Below are 9,148 nucleotides of genomic sequence, written 5' to 3'. Positions count from 1 at the left end.
TCACTCCCATTACCCACTGCGGGAGCCGGAAGATGTCCGGCTCTGGCAGTGGGAGCAGCAGCCGATGAGAGTCTGTCTGACTCTCATCAGCTGCTAAAGCAAACACACAGCTGCCGGAGCCGGCGGCTGTGTGTTTGTGCTGTGTAGCGCTGACCGAACTCCGTCCGGTCAGCGCTACACACACGGTGCAGTCTGTGTCACAGTGACACAGACTGCCCACGGCCCGTGGCCCACATGACGCTGCGGCCCGGGGGGCACATGGCAGCCTGCCCCCCGTCCCAGCCTGCCACTGCCGATAGACACATCCTGACATCCACCTCACTAATAGACACATCCTGCACCCACCTAACTGATAGACACATGCTGCATTCACCTCAGTGATAGACACAGAAAAAAAGCTAAATCTGCGCTGACTCTATATTAATTCAAATAGATGATTGGAAAAGTAGTGATGCGATAATGAATGTACATAAATACACAATAAATATTTAATATCCACTAAGGATGCCACATAAACTCAATACACAAAAATAAACATATAACACTCTAAAAAATCAATCTAATATTGTACTTTGAAATGATTCTAACACTGTGTGACTATTAAAAGTATCGATACAAAAGTTGCCATTATCTGTAGTCCAGCACAACAGAATAAAACACATATATTAGATGCTAATAGCTGTTAGGTGTTTCTACAGGCCAGATAGTAAATGCTTCCACAATGAAGATAATGACGGCTAATTGATTTAGCAGGTGTAGAGAACAAAAAAAAAAAAAAAACAGTCCTCAGTGCTGTTAAAAAGAAAAGTCACATATGATCATATGCAGTGACCTGTAGACTTCAAATATTGTCAGGCACATAAATGATATCGATTTCGTGCTTTAGTCACCAGCCCCAAGTATGATTGTGCAAAAATACAGCTGTATAGAATACTCCAAGAAGCAGCCACTGTTTGGGCTATAGATCAATCACAGTCACAGCAGATTTAAAGATACTATATTGCACTGTGTATTGACAGTGTTGCCTTCGTGTACTCACGGACTTTGTAGTCGGCAAACGTGGGGCCCCCTTTGTGTGATTCAATCCTCCGGTATCCTGTATTGTATGCCAGGAAATGAACACATCTGTGACAGGTGCTGCTAATGTAAAGGAATTCTGCTGCGAAAGTCCTGGGTGTAGATGTTTAATGAAGCATCAGTCCAATAACAGATGGCAACAGTGTATCCAGTGTAGCACAGTGAACAAGTAAAAGCGTCCCACCTAACTAGTTTCGTCACCTATCATGTGACTTTATCAAAGGTAATGGGGGAGAGCTGCATAGTGCCTAGATATACATGCTTTCACAGGTGACGCTTAAAAAACAATTAGTGGAAACAAATGTCCATGGGTAAAGTCAATCAATCTGATTTTGTTAATGTACGTTTTATGTAGAATATATAAGAAAAACCTTTTAAATCAGACATCGTTTAGTATAGTCATATCGCATATTAACATAGCAAAAAAATAAATAAATAAATAAAAAATTATATATAAAAAAAATACATTAAAATATATATATCGTGAAATAATACAATAATAAAAAAATATATATATAAATGAAATGTTGAAATATAAAAATAATAAACATAATAATGTACGCTCACCTAGATCATAACCAGTTTGTAATAATTGACCAATAATACAAATATAATATTAACATCCTACAGATATAAACCGGACATTACAAAATAGTTCTTAATAATATGAAGTACTGAATAACGAAAGCTCAGCCTTAACTTAAAATTATATTTACCCAATGAGGCTAAAGTATCAATATATGATTTAAAAAAAAAATGATAAAATAATATAGTAAACAACAAATTTTAACAGAAAAAATAGCTGTTGTATGCCTCATTGGTCACAGCAGCACAATAATATGGGTGTTAAATGAGGTGAACAAGAAAAAGAGGCAAATAATAATAATACAGCCTTGAGAGTTGCTAGATTATCCTGTCTAAAAGTCCGAAAAGTTATAAATAAAAAATTTCAGAAAATTAGCCTGTTCTAAGAATGTCCCATATATACTCAAACAATGTGAGCAAAAAATGCTACACTTACTGAGGTAAGGGTATCAATCATGGCAGTAAAGGTGTGGTAATATACCTGAGCCTTTAGGACTCATAGAGACCATCATTGATGTTAAACCTATAATAAAATCTTTATAGTGACATATATCTCAGTGTACCTCTATATAGATATATAAATATATCTAAAAAAAGAAAATAAGAAAGAATAAATAAGGGGAAGAGAGGAGAAACAAATAGATGCTAGGGATAGATGTAACAAAACCATTGATGGGAGAAAATATTGCAGTAGGTGATACCAATTGTTGTTACGAAAAAAAACAGATCCGATAAAAGTCTAATATTCTCAGTGTGCTCTTATAGGAATAACAAAAGATGGGATAAGGAGAATGTATCTCAGGTCCCTCTGGACCAAGGGTCCCCGACAAACAAATCCCACCCCCACCCTCGACAGTCCCAGACGGCACATCAAACATTGTGGCATAGTGAAGGATAGAAAATCCAGATCTAAAGGTTAATTTCAATGTTCTCGTTGAAGCCTTCAGGGGATAACGTGCCCATCTTATGTATCCAGAAACGCAGGCAGAGTTTGGAGAACCTATCCCCTCCCTGATCTGTCTGTGGAATATGCTCTATACCTGTGATTTTAATGTCTTTCGGGTTGGACCGATGGTAAAATGTCTAAGGACGCTATGCATGGTGTTACTATTCATAATAAGTCTCCTGTGTCCAAGAAATCTGCATCTAAGTGGTCTTATGGTTCTCCCAATATACTGGGTCCCACAAGTACATTCCAACATATATACCACATAGGATGTGTTGCAATTAATAAAGCTCTTTATCGGAAATTTTTCATTCGAATAGTTTGATGTTATCTAGCAACATCTATTAACAATATGATCAAAGGTGGTACACGAAGGGCGTCCACACTTATAACAGCGTTTGGGTTTACCAGTCAACCAGCTGCTCTTATCTATAGTTCTATCAACATGGAGCGGCTGTTTTTTAAAAAAAACTAGGTGCTAATATGTCTCTTAGATTGTCAGCTTTCCTAAATACAATCAGTGGTTTAACTGGAATGTTATTTTTTAGTATGTTATCTGAAAGCAGGATCTGAAAATTTGATGCTATGATCCTTCTGATTTTGTTGGAACAGTTATTGTATTTAGATATGAATTTGGGGTGAACTGACCCGCAAATGGTTTTCGGTTTAGTTACCAAAAGGTCATTTTTATCAAGTGATCTGGTTTTCTCAAGTGCTACTTTTAAAAGGGTATCAGGATATTCTCTTTCTCTGAAAGAATCAAGCATCTCCACTGCTTGACTCTCAAAAACAGCATCACTTGAACAGTTGCGACGTATTCTCCTCAGTTGTCCATATGGTATATTTTGTAACCAGGGCTGATAATGCAAGCTATTGTAATGTAAATAATTAAAAGTGTCGACATCCTTCCTGAATGTTTTTGTAAGGACGTTGACATTCTCTACATAGAGTGTGATATCCAGGAAAGATATACTAGAGGGGTGATAAGTGCTAGTGAAAGTTAAATTCAAATTATTATAATTTATCTGTGCAATAAAAAGTGACAGTGAATGTGCATCACCATCCCAAATAAACAATAAATCATCAATATATATCGTCCATAGAGCACGAGGCCCGCGCCAAGCCCACCCCCTCAAACATGTGCCTCCTTGAAGGCCCCCATGTATAGGTTGGCAAAGCTCAGCGCGAACCTCGTGCCCATCGCCATCCCAAGTGTCTGTAAATAAAAAACGTGGTCAAATATAAAGTAATTATGTGTAAGTATAAAATCAATAGTCTAAAATAAATTTTCTCTGACTGATTGTGACCCCAGTGTCCCCTTTTAATATATCTTCCACTACCTTAATACCCCTATCATGATGAATATTTGAATAAAAGTAACACAGTATTGTAATCATTTATTTTTGTGTATTGATTTTATGTGGCATCCTTAGTGGATATTAAATATTTATTGTGTATGTATTCATTATCACATCACTAGTTTTCCAATCATCTATTTGAATTAATATAGAGTCAGCGCAGATTTTACTTTTTTTCGGTTTCTCCAAATTCCCAACATACACAGAGGTTGGTTATCTGCTGCAGTTCTATTTTATTTCATATATGATATACAGTGATTAGCTAGAAGGGCCAGAATTGTGTTTTTTCTTTCACTGATAGACACATCCTGCACCCACCTCACTGATAGACACATCCTGCACCCAGTGAGGTGATATACACATCCTGCACCAACCTCACTGATATACACATCCTGACACCCACCTCACCGCATCCTGACACCCACCTCACTGATAGACACAACCTGACACCCACCTCACTGATATACACATCCTGACACCCACATTACTGATAGACACATCCTGCACCCACCTCACTGATAGACACATCCTGCACCCACCTCACTGATAGACACATCCTGCACCCACCTCACTGATAGACACAACCTAACACCCATCTCACTGATAGACACAACCTAACACCCATCTCACTGATAGACACATCCTGGCACCCACCTCACTGATAGACACAACCTGACACCCGTCTCACTGATAGACACATCCTGCACCCACCTCACTGATAGACACATCCTGCACCCACCTCACTGATTGACACAAAATCTCACACCCACCTCACTGATAGACACATCCTGCACCCTCCTCACTGATAGACACAACCTGACACCTACCTCACTGATAGACACATCCTGACTCCCACCTTACTGATAGACACATCCTGCACCCACCTTACTGATAAACACAACCTGACTCCCATCTCACTTATAGACACATCCTGACACCCACCTCACTGATAGACACATCCTGCACCCACCTCACTTATAGACACATCCTGCACCCATCTCACTGATAGACACAACCTTACACCCATCTCACTGATAGACACATCCTGGCACCCACCTCACTGATAGACACAACCTGACAGCCATTTCACTGATAGACACATCCTGGCACCCACCTCACTGATAGACACAAACTGACACCCATCTCACTGATAGACACATCCTGACACCCACCTCACTGATAGACACATCCTGACACCCACCTCACTGATAGACACATCCTGACACCCACCTCACTGATAGACACATCCTGTACCCACCTCACTGATAGACACATCCTGCACCCACCTCACTGATAGACACATCCTGACACCCACCTCACTGATAGACACATCCTGACACCCACCCCACCGCATCCTGACACCCACCTCACTGATAGACACAACCTGACACCCACCTCACTGATATACACATCCTGACACCCACCTCACTTATAGACACATCCTGCACCCATCTCACTGATAGACACAACCTTACACCCATCTCACTGATAGACACATCCTGGCACCCACCTCACTGATAGACACAAACTGACACCCATCTCACTGATAGACACATCCTGACACCCACCTCACTGATAGACACATCCTGACACCCACCTCACTGATAGACACATCCTGACACCCACCTCACTGATAGACACATCCTGTACCCACCTCACTGATAGACACATCCTGCACCCACCTCACTGATAGACACATCCGGACACCCACCTCACTGATAGACACATCCTGACACCCACCGCATCCTGACACCCACCTCACTGATAGACACAACCTGACACCCACCTCACTGATATACACATCCTGACACCCACATTACTGATAGACACATCCTGCACCCACCTCACTGATAGACACATCCTGCACCCACCTCACTGATAGACACATCCTGCACCCACCTCACTGATAGACACATCCTGCACCCACCTCACTGATAGACACAACCTAACACCCATCTCACTGATAGACACAACCTAACACCCATCTCACTGATAGACACATCCTGGCACCCACCTCACTGATAGACACATCCTGCACCCACCTCACTGATAGACACATCCTGCACCCACCTCACTGATAGACACAACCTAACACCCATCTCACTGATAGACACAACCTAACACCCATCTCACTGATAGACACATCCTGCACCCACCTCACTGATAGACACATCCTGCACCCACCTCACTGATTGACACAAAATCTCACACCCACCTCACTGATAGACACATCCTGCACCCTCCTCACTGATAGACACAACCTGACACCTACCTCACTGATAGACACATCCTGACTCCCACCTTACTGATAGACACATCCTGCACCCACCTTACTGATAAACACAACCTGACTCCCAGCTCACTTATAGACACATCCTGACACCCACCTCACTGATAGACACATCCTGCACCCACCTCACTTATAGACACATCCTGCACCCATCTCACTGATAGACACAACCTTACACCCATCTCACTGATAGACACATCCTGGCACCCACCTCACTGATAGACACAACCTGACAGCCATTTCACTGATAGACACATCCTGGCACCCACCTCACTGATAGACACAAACTGACACCCATCTCACTGATAGACACATCCTGACACCCACCTCACTGATAGACACATCCTGACACCCACCTCACTGATAGACACATCCTGACACCCACCTCACTGATAGACACATCCTGTACCCACCTCACTGATAGACACATCCTGCACCCACCTCACTGATAGACACATCCTGACACCCACCTCACTGATAGACACATCCTGACACCCACCCCACCGCATCCTGACACCCACCTCACTGATAGACACAACCTGACACCCACCTCACTGATATACACATCCTGACACCCACCTCACTTATAGACACATCCTGCACCCATCTCACTGATAGACACAACCTTACACCCATCTCACTGATAGACACATCCTGGCACCCACCTCACTGATAGAAACAACCTGACAGCCATTTCACTGATAGACACATCCTGGCACCCACCTCACTGATAGACACAAACTGACACCCATCTCACTGATAGACACATCCTGACACCCACCTCACTGATAGACACATCCTGACACCCACCTCACTGATAGACACATCCTGCACCCACCTCACTGATAGACACATCCTGCACCCACCTCACTGATAGACACAACCTAACACCCATCTCACTGATAGACACAACCTAACACCCATCTCACTGATAGACACATCCTGCACCCACCTCACTGATAGACACATCCTGCACCCACCTCACTGATTGACACAAAATCTCACACCCACCTCACTGATAGACACATCCTGCACCCTCCTCACTGATAGACACAACCTGACACCTACCTCACTGATAGACACATCCTGACTCCCACCTTACTGATAGACACATCCTGCACCCACCTTACTGATAAACACAACCTGACTCCCAGCTCACTTATAGACACATCCTGACACCCACCTCACTGATAGACACATCCTGCACCCACCTCACTTATAGACACATCCTGCACCCATCTCACTGATAGACACAACCTTACACCCATCTCACTGATAGACACATCCTGGCACCCACCTCACTGATAGACACAACCTGACAGCCATTTCACTGATAGACACATCCTGGCACCCACCTCACTGATAGACACAAACTGACACCCATCTCACTGATAGACACATCCTGACACCCACCTCACTGATAGACACATCCTGACACCCACCTCACTGATAGACACATCCTGACACCCACCTCACTGATAGACACATCCTGTACCCACCTCACTGATAGACACATCCTGCACCCACCTCACTGATAGACACATCCTGACACCCACCTCACTGATAGACACATCCTGACACCCACCCCACCGCATCCTGACACCCACCTCACTGATAGACACAACCTGACACCCACCTCACTGATATACACATCCTGACACCCACCTCACTTATAGACACATCCTGCACCCATCTCACTGATAGACACAACCTTACACCCATCTCACTGATAGACACATCCTGGCACCCACCTCACTGATAGAAACAACCTGACAGCCATTTCACTGATAGACACATCCTGGCACCCACCTCACTGATAGACACAAACTGACACCCATCTCACTGATAGACACATCCTGACACCCACCTCACTGATAGACACATCCTGACACCCACCTCACTGATAGACACATCCTGACACCCACCTCACTGATAGACACATCCTGTACCCACCTCACTGATAGACACATCCTGCACCCACCTCACTGATAGACACATCCGGACACCCACCTCACTGATAGACACATCCTGACACCCACCGCATCCTGACACCCACCTCACTGATAGACACAACCTGACACCCACCTCACTGATATACACATCCTGACACCCACATTACTGATAGACACATCCTGCACCCACCTCACTGATAGACACATCCTGCACCCACCTCACTGATAGACACATCCTGCACCCACCTCACTGATAGACACATCCTGCACCCACCTCACTGATAGACACAACCTAACACCCATCTCACTGATAGACACAACCTAACACCCATCTCACTGATAGACACATCCTGGCACCCACCTCACTGATAGACACATCCTGCACCCACCTCACTGATAGACACATCCTGCACCCACCTCACTGATAGACACAACCTAACACCCATCTCACTGATAGACACAACCTAACACCCATCTCACTGATAGACACATCCTGCACCCACCTCACTGATAGACACATCCTGCACCCACCTCACTGATTGACACAAAATCTCACACCCACCTCACTGATAGACACATCCTGCACCCTCCTCACTGATAGACACAACCTGACACCTACCTCACTGATAGACACATCCTGACTCCCACCTTACTGATAGACACATCCTGACACCCACATAACTGATAGACATAACCTAACACCCATCTCACTGATAGACACATCCTGGCACCCACCTCACTGATAGACACAACCTGACACCCGTCTCACTGATAGACACATCCTGACACCCACCTCACTGATAGACATAACCTAACACCCATCTCACTGATGGACACATCCTGCACCCTCCTCACTGATTTACACAAAATCTCACACCCACCTCACTGATAGACACATCCTGCACCCTCCTCACTGATAGACACAACCTGACACCCACCT

This window comes from Taudactylus pleione, unplaced genomic scaffold, assembly GCF_031769625.1.
Source record: "Taudactylus pleione unplaced genomic scaffold, aTauple2 ptg000036l, whole genome shotgun sequence".
Classification (NCBI taxonomy): domain Eukaryota; kingdom Metazoa; phylum Chordata; class Amphibia; order Anura; family Myobatrachidae; genus Taudactylus; species Taudactylus pleione.
Note: the sequence above shows the minus strand (reverse complement) of the source record.